At 38.6% G+C, this 15,395-nt stretch overlaps 1 protein-coding gene across 5 annotated transcripts in view; it reads left to right on the plus strand.

Moving 5' to 3' along the window:
* QTMAN (queuosine-tRNA mannosyltransferase) overlaps positions 1 to 15,395 on the plus strand; it is a 170,971-nt gene that overhangs the window by 18,074 nt on the left and 137,502 nt on the right. For all 5 annotated transcript variants that reach the window (XM_077784897.1, XM_077784899.1, XM_077784901.1 and 2 more), the window contains exon 3: positions 3,797 to 3,995. The gene's annotated coding sequence lies outside the window, so the exon portion shown is untranslated. The remainder of the gene's footprint in view (positions 1 to 3,796; positions 3,996 to 15,395) is intronic.

A 15,395-nucleotide genomic window follows, 5' to 3' on the forward strand; every position in this document is an offset into this window, starting at 1 on the left:
TGATGCCAGCCAGGGTGAAGCCTTGTTTGCCTGAGGTCACACAGAGATCTGGTGCAGGTGTTTTGTGACCACAGGCTGGTTCTTCTGAGGTGCTTCAGCACAATGTGTGTTGATACCTCCAAGCTGTTGGTTTCTCACTGCTGCTGTTCTTAGTCTCTATCATTTAGTCCATGATTGGTAGCAGAAGCTGAGAATCCCACTCCTGGATATACTAGTGATTCTTGCTGAACATCACATGGTTGTTCCTAAAAGTGAGTCTCTATTTCCTATTTAAAGTAATTGATTAATGTTGTTGATGGAGTTGCATTTGCTTAATGTCTCTACCAAAAGTTTCTGTAAAGCACTGTTGCATGAACACAAAGCAAAATTTACATTGTTTGGGGAAAAGTACCAATGTTGCCATCTTTACTATGAGCACGTCAGTTGCTCTTTATTGCTTTTTAAATTTGATTTTGTTGTTGTGTGGCGTGCTTTTCAATAAACATAGTGGTTTCATTTATATAACACTAGAATTATTGTTAATGCCCAGGTTCATACTGTGAGTTGGGTATGTAATATTGTGTCCAGTGGGATCCTGTATCACAGAATTTGCATAGTTATAGTGCTGGTGACATCGTATCTCATACAAAGAACCCAGGGACCTGATACAATATCAGTAAAACTGTCTCCTAGGTATGATTCAAACAGTTTTATTAGCAACATATGGGGTATGAAGGAGCCACAGAGGGTAGTTTTGAGTGTAAGGGTGCTGGCCTATCTTTTTCAGCCTGTAATTATATCAGTCCTCTTCTATGGTATTATTTGTTGCTGCTCTGGGATTGCAGAAAAAAATAACTACTAATATGATGACACAAAGGATCAGAATAAATTATAATTGTTGACTTTACAAGAAATTCATTGGCAAAAAGGCTTACTGTCCAGAGCTCGGATGTCATTTTTGGTGCAGCTTCAGAACTAAGCCACTGCACTAAATAATATAGTTTTGAAAGTGTTAGGGTTTTCTGGCAAACTTATCCTGCTGTATTGGATGCTTTTGTGATCTGACAGATACAAGGAAGAAACTTTTTGGCTGCATTTTGGTTTTTTATCTTAAGCTAAAGGAGTGCATTTTGTTTAATTGCTAGTGGGATATTGAACTCTTGTTCCCCAAATGGAACATATTCTAATTAATCATCTTGAATTAAAGAGTTCATAATTTAAATTATGACATTAAAAACTTGCGAAAATATAATTAGAAAATTATAGTAGTACTCTGTTTAGTTGTACTTCTTAGAGTCATGAAGTATAAAAAAATAACTTCTACATGTTGTAAAAACGATAAAAGTTTGGGGGTTTAATGTTTCTGCCAGTTGGCTGAAGAGCCACAGTGTATATGTAGCTATTAAAGAAAAATAGTATTTGACAACTTCCCAGATGATTTTTTAAAATCCATGTGTTGTAAAACAGTGGGCTGAGCAACTCTGCACAAGAGCCCGTGGAGGGAATTGGGACTATTATTTGGACTTCAGTCAGAGTTACTTCTGAATATTTTTATTCCTCATTGAGGTTCAGCATGGAACAAACAGTCTGGGACCTCTGTGCTGCTTCACTGATGTGGAAGCATTTTTCATCTGCTTGTTTCCAATCCATAATCTTGTTGGTCTTACTGTGGTTGCAATAATATAATAAATATATAAATTTATCTGGAAGGGATCCTTAGAATTGTTCATCCCTTGTTTTCAGGTAGGATGAAAATTTTTTGAATAATTCCTGACTTAATTACACATTAAACAAGATAGTAATAAAAAGAATCTAATTTATAATTTATTTTCTAAACTTCTTAGAGTTCAAGCTCTCTGCTGGCACTTCATTGTTTTTGTGAGCTTTTCTGACTTCCAGAAACTTTTGAAGATAATTGCAGGTGATTGAGGAGCTATTTTAACTTGTTCCCAACAAGTATCCAACAGTAAAAGACCTGAGACTTTGCCAGTTTGCATTTGTTTTGAAAAATAACCTCTCATCCTGTATCTGCTTTATCTCTTTGGGTGCTTCAACTGGAAACTCACAAATTTGCTGCTGTTGAGACTCTCAAGTTCTTGTGTGAAAACTGAAGTAAAATTGTAACAAGCCTTGTAATTTTGAGAAATAAGTAGAAACATGTAGTGAGACTTGTGATTGAGAAGTGCACAGATGTCAGCTTGTAGGTGCATAAACATGACAATCTTCTGATCTTTAGTGCAGTTGTCCCCTGGCTCCAGCACCACCAGCTACAGGGTGAAATGGTCATTTCCAGTGTGCCTCAAAGTCAGCTTGCTCTTTAGACATCATTAAGCATAAACTTGTACTATTTTAATGCAATTTTTTTTTGCCTTTTTAATGTCATTTTGCTTTTTTCATATTTTTTCTCTTTTCCCATATCATTTGTTGTTTGGAGTAGAAAGTTCACACCCACTTTGCTAAAGATGGTAAAGGAGTGATTTCTGAAATTAACTATTAAATAAAAAAAGTTATATAAACATATCTGGACATCACATCATAGGGACTTCAGAGCTGTCTCAGGAGCCTCTAGAGCCACTCATGTTAATTGTTGCATATCTTGTAAATGTGTTTATTTCAAAGTACTGGAAGCCTTCCAAGAAATTTCTGTATTTAAAAGGGCAAAAAGGATGTCACAGTGGATTTAGTCCAGGACAAAATAAAGTAAAGGTTAACTTGGACTTCCATCAGTGAAAGCTTAAAAGCTAAAAATAAAAATAAATGTTGGCCACTATGGTTTTGTGATAGAAGGATTTGTGAGACAAAGCTGATTTTTTTTAATATAGGCTTGTGTCTCTGGCCTTTATTGCTATATTTAACTAATTTCTTTTGAAGCATTAAATCTTTGCAATGCAGTATTTTGATGCACAAACTTAGGTTGTATGTAGCTGGGACAGAAAAGATTAAAAATGTCCTGTTGCTTAAAGTGTAACTTTTAATGAGATAAGAAAGGCCTACACCTTGTGGTTTCCCAATGTGTTCATGGCCCACTTAATCAGCAATTTCATTGCTATGTAATTATTGCTGCTTTATTTTTCAGATGATTAAAAGAATGCTGGAGAAATACATCTGCACTTAGTACCATAGTTCAGTCATCAAAATACAGGAGCACTGTATTTGGGCCAGAAAACAGGGTGGGAAACCCCACTGTGAGAATACAGTGGTGATACCAGGGGAGGCAGAGAGAGCTGAGACAGTTCAGCCTTGAGATGAGTGGGCTCAGGGACACAAACTGAATTAGAGGAAATTCTGTTACAGTGAGAAGGTTTTTGCTGTGAGTGGCCAAACACTGGGACAAGTTACCCTCAGTATCTGTGGAGATACTCAGAGCTGGAGTGGTCCTGGGGACCCTCTTGTTCTCTGATTTGGGCAGAGTGTTTGGACTGGTTGCTCTCTGGAGGTCCTTGGTTGTGGAATCTCCTTTTGTTTGCCTTCATCTCACGTGTGGTCTGTCTTCACAGATATTAGGCTAAGGGAGGTATTTGGGATGAATATTTGTATGGTGTAGTATTGGACAATATTTGGATGGATCTTCACAAAGTCACAGAATGGTTTGGGTTGGAAGAGACTTTAAAGATCATCCAATTCCAACACCCTGCCATGGGTACGGACACCTTCCACTAGACCAGGCTGCTCCAAGCCCTATCCAGGGATGGTCTTGAGTACTTCCAGGGGTGGGGGGACTGCAACCCCTCTGGGCAATGTTTAGCCTCGTCTTAGCCTAAAACAGTTGGAAAGTTAGATCAGACGAGCTCAAATTCTCTTTGCTTTTTCCTCACAGCTCCATTTAGATTGAAGAATGCTACTACACTGAAGAAAATCACACTCTGAAATCTGTCCATTGGACTGAAGCAGATAGGATGGGTTGGAAGAAATACAGCTCACCACTGAGATCCATGGCCAAGATTCCCAAACTGCTTTGGCGAAGAACTCTGAAGCAGCACCACCTGGTATTTCACTGCTGCCAGTTTTGAATGCAGGTAATAATGCTTCTGATAAATATGATGTGTTTGTTAGATGGAAAGGGGGGAAGAGAGGTTTGATAGGTTTGGATTCTTGGTATTATTAGGTGTCTGCTAATGATTTTTTTACTCTGCTTGCCCTGAAATGATGGCATGGTTCACATTGTACTTCCAGTACGTGGTAAGTCTGATAAGGTTGCAAGTCTTGGGAAGCAAAGGAATCTTTCTTTCAAGACACAATTAGCAACATGTTTGATTTCTTTTTTCTCCTTTTCTCATTTTCAATCAAAGCCTGGATTCATGTGGTTGCAGCAGAGAGGAGAGATGATCATGAATCTGTTAACTATTAGGCTGCACCTGTAATTAAAGTAGACTGGCTTCATGTTGCTGTAAAAGAGTGACAGGCCTTAGTGACAGCTGGGACCTACAGCAAAATAGGAAGGGGTAACCAGAAATATTTGGCCATTCAGATATATATTAATTTACCACCCTGCTGCCTGCCCCCAAAAAATCAGCATATGTTCAAACTAATGATAGTCAGCAGTGAAATGCAATTGTATTTTATAGTTCTGGTGAGGGAATTAGTTTTCCTCACAGTGAGTGAGAATGAATAAATTTGGTTGTATCTTTGAGATAAAATGACACTTCAATGTAACTTCTGTGCCTCTAAAACTGGCCTAAGCCTGGGCTGTTTAAGGAAGCGAAGTGGTGTGACGTAGGGGTGTGTCAGTGCCATTCCTTTTCTTCTCCCTTTTCTTTTCCAGTAACTTCTGAATTCATTAGGCAACCTGTATTGAATTTACCAGAATAGTAGGTGCTACAGGAAATAACAGACTTTCAGCTACTCACATGAAATCCGTGCCAAGGACTCTATATTTTTAAGCTGTGAATTCATTTATGATTAATGTTTTAATTATTTGTTTGTGTCCTAATTTCTGCCACGTTTCAAATTTAATTAAGTTTGAGATAACAGGAGTAAGCAACAAACTCCAGGCCCTTCCTTCTTTCTCAAATTGCTTACAACCACCACAGTGCTTTCTCACTGGGGGATTTTGCCAGAGCTGTGATGCCTCTGAGGCTGCTTCTTGCACAGAAGTACTCTCATGAACTGGACATAACCATAAAGGTGTTCTGGTGTGTGTCAGCAGGTGGAAGGGGACACCCCTGTCCTGAGCTGGGCACAAACAGCCTCGTGTGAGGAGAGCAGTGTCTCTGTCTCCCAAGTGAGAGAACTTGATGTGATGAGAGAAGAAAAGAAATATATTTCACACAAGTATTACATACAGTGTAATATTTTTACCATGAACTGTAAAAGTTGTATGTTTTGATTCCTCCTACTGTGCAGCCATCTATGATTTACATTATATAGGATAAGGTTTTCAAAACTTTGAGTCTTTGGACTGCTATTGTCAGAAATTATTCAAACATTCAGGACCCAAGTCGCATTGCAACTTCATGAAATTTTCACCTTTTTCACCTTTTCCTTTGAAAATGGAGCTGAAAGTTACTTGGGTATTTTTTCTAGAATACTTTAATTATGCACAATTTCATCTGGTGCGGAGCACAGGGGAGGCACAGGCACTGAAATACCCTGGGCACAGGCAAAGCAATCACAAGCCTGAGGGCAAATGGGTATTTATGGGGGGTGAGTGGAGATCAGATGGACACCACCAGTGCTGCCCTTGGAGGTGACCAAGATGTCTCATTATTCTAGGTGTACCTGGGTAGGTAAACACAACCTGTCCATCTATGTCTTGTTTCACACTTCAGTGTGCAGTGAAGTGACTCCATAAATGTTACTGATTTCCACATGCAGGCTTTGGCACCCAAGTGTTCCTGTTAAGTGTAAAAAAAATAGAGGGTTGGTGTCAGCCTACCTAATTTTTCAAAATTATTGGAGGCTTACAAATGGTAAAGTTTAATTCAACACCAGGAAATGAAGAAATTTTTTCCTTCTTGGAAGGTCAGGGTGAGGAGGCCCCAGCACAGGGTGCCCAGAGAAGCTGTGGCTGCCCCTGGATCCCTGGGAGTGTCCAAGGCCAGGTTGGATGGGGTTTGGGGCAATCTGAGAAGGTGTCATGGGGTTGGACAAGCTGTTCTTGAAGGTCCCTTTCAATCCAAATCATTCTGATATTCTGCAGTTTTCTACTGCTCTGTAGGTTGTTACTGCTAGTTATTTTTCAAAATTACGAAAGCGCAGCACTTTAAAATCTCAGGAATATGTCTTGGTGCAAAGTACAACAATACTCTGAGTTCAAACAGCAGCAGTGAGGGAGGAGCACAGACACTTGAATCGTGTGGTTACTACTGTGAATGTACCTCAGAGTCTAAAACTAGAACCCTTTCTCACACTTTCCCCATGCAGAAGAAAGGGCAAGTGCAGACCTTGAACATGGTCTGTACTCATATCTGTTTATACATAGGCTGATAGGTTTTTTTCCTGACAACTTAAATTTGAATATTATCTACTGGAAATTTCACAGGATTCTGGTAAACAGGTAATAATTATTTTTAGGTGTTTTCCAGCGTGACACTCATTAATTGACTGTTTCAGCTTACTTGGTGACGCTATCTTCATTTTTTTTGTGTTAATGAGACAATGTTGGTGTACTTACTCAGATGTTTACTGAGAAACAACAGCTGGATGGGTGCTAGCAAAACCTGAGACCTGCCAGTTCAGCTGGGCCAATGTGCTTCATAGGACCCTGGTGTAGTCAGAATACATCTTGCATAAGTAAATCTTAATGTGACAATTTTCTGTCTTGTATCTTTCACTGTTGAGGTTTGTTTTTTTTTTAATTTTTCATAAATGTGTTCTTAGAGCAGAGCAATTCTAAGCATGTCTTATGGGCATGCTTACAAACAATTTGAATATATTGCTTAGCATGGGCTCAAAGATATAGAAATATGTATTTTTATTTATATATATCCCTTCACTTTAGGGATATTTAACTTCTGGCTTACCTTGTAGCAGAATAGGAATGTGGATCTGTAGGAAGCAATATTCTCACTGAGGCAGCCTGTGTAGAAGTCTTGATCCTGGCTCACCTGTAGCATCCAAGTTGTGGAATAAACCCTGGATTTTAGAGTCTGGTAGTTTTGAAGCAAGGAGCTTTCTAGGCCGACTGGTTCATCTCAGGTTAGAATGGAAACTAAAACCCCTCCCTGCATGTAGAGGGGGAAGCCTAAAGAGGAAATAATGACTTAAAATATGCTTTCATCTGCTGTACTGAAAGAAGATAAAGGTGGGTTGGTTTTTTTTTAAACTTTTTAATCAGACAAGCTGTGTTTTGTCATGTAGTTTTTTGGCAATTTAATTACAGCCTTAAAAATGCATAAGTGACTGTAAAAGTCCTAAAAGCATTTGACAAAACCTAATTGTGTATTATGTGGTCAGCAAAAACTTACTAGTTGGAGTTGCATGTTTTTAGTCTGTGGGAGTATTGGTAGCTGAAAGAGTTGTGTATTTCTATATTCTTTGTGAAGCTGTAATGAAAATGAAGTTATCATTGTGAAGCTTCCAGTTTTGACAGTGAGAATGGCCCTTCGATCTCCGAAGGCTGCTGGATTCTCCATATAAGTTGAAACCATAAACATTTTATGGCACAAGATGAGTTGCTGGGATTCAAACATAAATTTTAGAAAGAAAAAGGAAAAAAAAAAAAAAAGAGTGAATGCCTGCATCCGTGAATGTATTGAATTGCTGCAGTAAAGAAGAGCCATATGGTATTTTGGTAACTTCTGGGCGTTGGGAAATTATTATAGATTACAGGTCAGTTGGACCTGCAGACATTCTGTGGGTAGGAATGACTTTATTTTAGTAAAACAGTGCTTTTTGTTCAGCTTGTATTGTCCAGATTGCTGAAGAATTTTATCAGATTAAGCATTTCTATGTATTAGTCATTGTGGAAGGACACTGGAGTCCAAGACTATGGGCTAAAACCACAGTCTGTAGCTTTCTTTTTTGCCTAGAAGAGCATGCAGGGAAAAGAATATTTCCTGTTCATTCTTTGAAAATGAAAACAAAAGAGATTGACATCCTTTTACTCTTGCAGTCAAGTGTCACTCATCCTGAAGTTGTAATAATCAATTCAGGATGGCTACGTACACTTCTTTACAAAATTGGATTAAAGAGCTTTGCAGATAAGTTAAAGACCACAGGAAAAAACAAGCTCATAACTTCATAACTTTAAACTGAATTAGTTGTTTCTTTGAATTGCTTGTTTTTAGTCATGTTGCCATAGGTATCAAAGCAGAGAGCTATTATCATTCCTTTGTAAGGATTGCTGCTGTTTTATATTCACGTTGCAGCGATCAAAGGATGGGTCTGCAGACACGGAAGGGAAGGTGTGCTGTTTCAAAGATATGCAAACACACCTAGAGTGAGTTGGTCCAGGTATTGCAGATGCACTGACAGGGACTTGCAGATGGCAGCAGCATTGTTTCATTCCTGAAAATCTATACATTAGTTGCTAAAGCTTTTTTCTGAATTTTTTAAATCTCTGCCAGCTAAAACTCACTCATATGTTGCTGCTCCCTACACTTAGTTTTGTCTTGATGTTTGGAAGGACCTGGCTTGTTAACTGCCACTGAGTGTTAATGGTACATCCTCCTCTTACTGATATGTGTTCAGCTCTGCTTCACCCAAAATGGTGTCTCCATCTGAAATGATTTGCAAGAAACTATAGAAACTATTGCCCAGAGAAGCTGTAGCTATCCCATTCCTGGGAGCGTCCAAGGCCACGCTGGATGGAGCTCTGAGCAGCCTGGGACAGTGGAAGGTGTCCTATGGCAGCGTGTTGGAATGAGATGACCTTTATGGTTCCTTCCAACCCAATCTTTTTTATGATTAGGGCTTTGATACCCTGGAAGAAATCTGAAGACCTAACATTTTCGGAAAGGCGGAATGTCTCAATAGTTTCTGCAGTGATCATAACCAGCTCTGCATCCCCATGTCAGCAGTGTACCAATTACTATCCGTGTGAATTAAGGGGATATTTTGGTTCAGACTTTGGGAGGACCTTAGAACCACCTTCCAGTGCCTATGGGGCTTCAAGAGAGCTGGAGGGCAACTTTGGACAAGGGCCTGGAGTGGCAGAACAAGAGAGGAGTGGCTTCACATGGGCAGAGGGCAGGGTTAGATGGGATATAAGAAAGAAATTCTTCCCTGTGAAGGGTAGTGAGGCTGGGGCACAGGTTGCCCAGAGAAACTGTGGCTGCACCTGGAAGTGTCCAAGGCCAAGCTGAACAGGGCTTGGAGCAACCTGGGGTAGTGGAAGGTGTCCCTGCACATGGCAGGAGATTTGGAACAAGATGATCTTTAAAGTCCATTCCCACTGAAGCCATTCTATGATCAAGGAATAAATAGAAAAAATTAATTTTGGCATCAAAGATATCAAGTGTTACTGCAACACATACTGAGAAGTTTTGGCTTAACCTTGTGCATAACTTCATACATATGACTGCCAGTAATTTTAGTGTGAGCCACTAATCTACCTGATGCTGCTCATCATCAGAGTGATTGTTTTATTTATTTTTCAATAAGCACATCTAGTCAAGTCATGGAAACACAACCTAAATGAGCAGAGCCCCAGCTCACTCTTGCAAGCAGAGCTATTGGAACCTGCAGAGATTGTTGTACCAAATCCAGGGTGTTTGGGAATGATTATTATTGTTTTTACGCTTGCATTTTTTGTACTGTTTTTATTTAGTGTCATTTTACTAAATAACAGTTTAGTTTAATCCTAACTTGAAAGACGTTCTTTAAAGCTACATGCAGTGACTGATTTTCTTTTGAAGACTTGAATCTATTTACAGAATCTCACTACTGTTTTTAACTAACTTCTTTGCAATGTTTTCTTTCAACCCTGAAAATTCATTAGCTGTAGCACCACGTGTAAAATGTCTTCAGTCTTTGAACTCATATTTTATTTAGAAGCCTGGCATATCTGTGAATCTAAATTAAAAACAAAAAGCCATTTAGTGAGGAAATAGTTAATAACAAAACGTTACACATAGTGTCTGAAGAGGCTGTTAGTTTGCTCAGGAAGTTTTCATTTTCTATAATCTGCTGCCTCATTATTTGTAATAGTGAAACTGCTCCTTACCAATCCTACCAATCCCTTACATGAAGAAATGAAAGTGGTGTTGACAGTTCTGGGTGGAAAATACTGAGTTAGGCTTACTGGGCCATATTCTGCATTGAAGTGAAATGTAAGAACCCGAACTGTTGCCTGGAGTGATCATTTCCACAGGATTGCAACAGGATTCTTAGTATCTTTTGGACTGGCTGAGATTCTCCAAAGTTTATGACTAAATGCACTTCAAAACTTGATGTCATCTGGTCCAAAACTGGAGTGAAAGAACCTGGAGGTGAGTATTCAGCTGCTCCAGGAGCTGCACTGGTGGTGCTGGTGGATGTGTATCATGGGGTAATTTTTGCTCTGTTATTTCAAGATTGAGATTTTGGTAGTCGCTAAATTTCTCTTTATTGTGGACGATTGAACTTAAGAATCTTCTCATTTGAATAGTTGTGCTTTACCTACTTTTTCCAGTCCCAGAATACCTGCTGTTTTAGTGCCATCAATACATAAACTCATAGTGGATAAATTGTAAGGTGATGTTTTTAATCAGTCATTGAGGAAGATGTTTTAATAAGTTAAAAAAGTTAAGTAGTGTACATAAAAAGTGGCTGACTTGCACCTTTTTCTTGTTTTACAAAGCATCAACGTTTTTGTCAAAAGATTTTGTGCTAAGTATAAGTTGAACTTGATTAGAGGGATGGATCACCATTCCTGCTAGGAAAGGCTGACAGAATTAGGATTCTTCAGCCTGGTAAAGAGAAACTTCAAGATGAACTTCCAGTACCTGAGGGGAATTTACAATGGAGAGAGATTCTTTATATGGTCACGGAGTGACCAAGGGGAGATGGATTCATCCTGGTAGAGGACAGGATGAGATGGGATATTGGGAAAAAATTCCTCCCTGTGAGGGTGGGGAGACCCTGGCATGGGTGCCCAGAGAAGCTGTGGCTGTTCCATGCCTGGAAGTGTCCAAGGCCAGTTTGGAGCAACCTGGGGGTGGAAGGTGTCCCTGCCCATGGCGCAGATGAGATGTAAGGTCCCTTCCAACCCAAACCACTCTATGGTTTGCCTCTTAGTGAACAATATAAAATGACTGTTAGCAAGTCACGTACGTTTTGTAACTGCTGCTTTTTCCAAAGCAACATCTTTCAGAAGGTTCAGTGTGTTCTCTTTGAATATAAAGCAGTTTGATAACACTGGAAATGCTTTAGAGAACAGCAGTGACTTGTTATATTGAAAGACTTGAAGAGGCAATACATTAGGCTAAAAGCAGTGGCAGTACCTGCAGAGCTCACTGTACGTGCCCTTAAGCAAAAGATAATAATTAGTTGGTTGTATTCCCCTGCAAACCTGCCCAAGTGTTGATGTTTATGAATTGCAAAGATCACCAACTCGAGCTCTGAGCTGCCAGAGTTGTTTATGCCCTTTCAATTTTTAATGTACCTGTAAGATGCTTTGATGAGGGCATTTAATCCAACGGGATTTGCATGCCATAATCATACCTCTGGTGATTCCAGCACAAAAGTGAGGGTAGTTCTTCAAAATATTGTGAGTGCTAACTTCCACTTCAGTATTAATAATGAACATTAAGAACATCTCTGAAAATCTTCATATTTTCTTGGCCAAACAGTATTTGGTTGCTTGTGGGATGATGGTCATTAAAATTGGTGAAGTATCTGCTGTTGGGTAGCCTGAGGAGTGAGAACTCGCTTACAGCGTGGGGATACCTGCTTTGCTAATTGGTTAATCCACATTCAGCTCAGGCAGTTTGCACTTCAGTGAAAAGGAAATATTTGACTAGAATTGACTTTCCCCATCATTCTGGTACAGTGGATGCTGCTGCTGTCCTCCCTAAAACCACAGGTGTAAGTACTTTGAGTTAAATAAAAATAAAATGTAAGTGATAATAGCAAGTTTACACAGACTAGGAGTATTTTTAATGTATAATTTGTAACAAATTAAATATGTCTATATGTATATATAATTGTTGGATTTTTACTGTGTGTATTTTAACATACATGTATGTGGACTTCTTGAAGTTCTACCATTTTGGTATTTCAGAAGTCTCAGTGTTTCATTTTGTGTTCCTGAAATACAGCAAAACTAGTAAAAACTAAGATAAAAAATAGATCTGAGCCTCCTTGTGCTAAATATTCCATGTTTGATGGTGGTGTGGTGAGTTGGTGGGTGACCTTGGATTAGCTGAATCTGAGGGGAAAGAAGTAAAATTGTATTTTCTTTTTTTCAACTGGAAGTTGTTGCTAACATGAAGTCTTAATATGAAAGCTCCTTGAGTTATCAGGTTTGACTTCTGCTTAGCAAAAGAACCGTACATTTCCACTTGGGGATGGAAGAAAATAACATAATTATTAGTATTAATAAGAATTGGTTTTCAACCACATTACAAAATTATTTGGGTTGGAAGGAACCATAAAGACCTAGCTGGTTTTGGTGAGTTTAAATAAAACATTAGGAAAAAAAAAAAGCGATCATGTGAATATATATTACCTGAACCATATTTAAGCCAATTTAAATCTGAGCTATCTCCACTGAAGGATAAGAGGGGGAGGAGTTTTTCACCAGGCAAGGCAAAATATCAAAATAACAAATTACAGTAGCTGGGCTGAGAAGATATAGCTAATTCCTGAGCTGCAGAGCAGGTCTCTAAGAGCTGTGGTAAGACTATCTCCAATATAAATACAGCTGGTAGTATTTTGGTATAATTCCATTAGTTGTCATGGCTCTGTTTAGGAGACCCCATTGTGGCAGTGTGGGACAGTGCTGGTGGCTTCACGTGGAGTGTGAATATAAAGCTGGGAAACATGTTTGGAACATGTGTGTTCATCATCTTCTATAAAACATACATATGCATATAACATTTATGAACATCAACTAGGTAACAGACTATTATTATGCAATGGCTATTTAAATATTTTAATATTTAAATAGATATAATCTAGATTATTCCATGTGAGCCCAGTCCTGGGAGCTCTCATGTGAGTAGGTGCAGCTCGAGGGAGGCTGGCAGAAGCAGACCTGGTGTATTTTTCAGAAGCCTTTAGTTAACAGCAGCCCTGTTTCAGCCATGTGCTTTTCTGGAAAACAGCCTTTTCTTAGAAATTTTTAAGCCAGCTGGCATTTTACCTTCAGTTCTGTAGCAGATAAGAATTTTTAGATTGCGAGAGATAGTGTATCATGTGTTGGTAGCCTCTGTCAGAGTTTCTCAGTAAATCTCCTCTGGCAGGTTTTGCCAAGCTTTAGTTATGATCCATTAATGTAAAATGAGTTAATTTAACCTCAGATATTTCTCAAATGATGCTATGAGCAGAATCTCTCATCCTGGACTTTCTTCCCACTATTTACCTGTTTCTGATTCTTCAGGTAAAATTAATCCTCTGCTCTAACAACTCTACTGAATTCATACCTTGTTTTTTTAATTACATGTTTTCAAATATAGCTACTTATTTTCTGACCACCTAAACACAGGGCAGCAAAGGGATTTAATTGTAAAATGCAGCCCTAACACCTTATATTTTACTGATCATTTAATGTAGGTGCTGCTGGGATAGTTTGCTAGGTTGGTGAAAATGGAAGGATCTCTATAACAAAAAATACATCTTTTTGCAGCAAAAAATTAGTACATAAAGGTATTTGGAACATTCTGGCAAAAAAAAAATTGCTTTACTGATGTAATTTAATTGAAATTATATGTACAATCCCAGTAACCTTTAGGCAGAAATAAATAAAATCTACAAGTATAGGGGTTTACATGCAAAATATAAATTCTGTGAACATAACTGGTGCATTGAAGAGCCTGAACGGCAGTTGTCAGAATTCTGTAAGAAAATTATTCCTCAGAGTTGGGAAATATGAAGAGAAGCACTTGTGGAGTCCCACCTAAACCCTATAAAGAGGGATATTTTTTTATTCTGCAAGAGGTAAGCAGTTGCTGCAGAGTGTTACTACTTCTGTGATAGTTGATTCATCCCTTTGCTATGCAAATTTTAAGTATACAAGGATTCAGTACTTTTATTTAAGAAATATGCCTGCAGGCTGTATTGGTAGGCTTTAGGGAGATATCTGGTTTGGTGTGAAATAAATAGTTGTTCAAAGATCACATGAATTTATGTCTTAGAAGATGAAAAGTGACGCTGTGAGCGTTTTGAGAGCACCCCCCCTGTACCCAGCACGTGAGCTCACCCCTTGGTTTTGGTTTTTCAAAGAAACCTCACCAACCTCTTGGAAAATCAGAGCAGTAATGTGGCACCTTAGCAGTGCAAGAATTAGGGCTTGAATTTGAGACATCCCAAGCTCTGGGGTTTGATCCTTGGAGTAAATCCTCACTGGTCCTGGTTGAGGGAGTAGTTGCCTTTGCGCCAGCTTCTGTCTTCAGCCCATTTTGAGGGTTCAGCTTTTAATGAAGGGATTTAAATGCCATATTTCAGGTTTATGTGCTAGTTGTAGGCATCCAAGTCTGCATATTTTGAGTAAAACAGGAGGAAAGAAAAACAAACCTGCAAGCATTTGAGTGAGAGACAGCTTTGGTATTTATAGTTGGTGTTGAAGATCTGTCTTGCTAAAGTAAGCAAAGCATTTACTTTAAAGCTAAGCCTAATATGAGCCACATTTTAATGCGCAATTACAAAGTTAGAATGCAAATTTAATAAAAATTAGGTTGTAAGCCAGCTGTTTGATTAAGCCCAGCCCCTTTCTTTTCTGTTACTGTCAAAAATACTAATCAACTCCTCCCTACAGTGTGACATTCACTCTTGGTGCAGTTTTACTCTCCTTTCTCTCACCCAGCATCATTCTTTCTGCAGTAGTTTCTTTTCTGCTGCAAAGGAACAGCATGTTTGGGAAATATTTATTTATTTTCTGTGAATAACTTTATCTTCATTTATATAACTGTAGTGTGGACTTTTATGCCTTAATGATCTAAACTAAAGAAATTAACTTGCTTGTTACCTTTTGGTATAGATGGCTGCTACTTCTGACTTAAAATGTAAATCAGCCCAGAAATGTAAATGCCTGAACTTGTTTACTGTGTTTATTGTGAACTTTTTCATGCTTGTCTACATGAAAAAGTTGTTACAGTAATTTAAAGAGTTGATGGAAATAAATTGCTCTTCTCTAGGTGAGGTGGCAGCAGTTCTTTCTTGTGTGCCTCCTCCAAATGTGCTTCCTCATCTTTGTCATTTTTAATTCTGTCCTATTGTTTCCAATGAGAGGGATTAGTAAAGATAAATTTTAGCTTTCCTAGCATTAACTTTAGCTTATATCTGTCACACGTTTCCTAGCTAAATACTGCTTTTTTTTTTTGTACCCTGTCACACTT

Source organism: Lonchura striata, chromosome 8, assembly GCF_046129695.1.
Source record: "Lonchura striata isolate bLonStr1 chromosome 8, bLonStr1.mat, whole genome shotgun sequence".
NCBI classification, from domain to species: domain Eukaryota; kingdom Metazoa; phylum Chordata; class Aves; order Passeriformes; family Estrildidae; genus Lonchura; species Lonchura striata.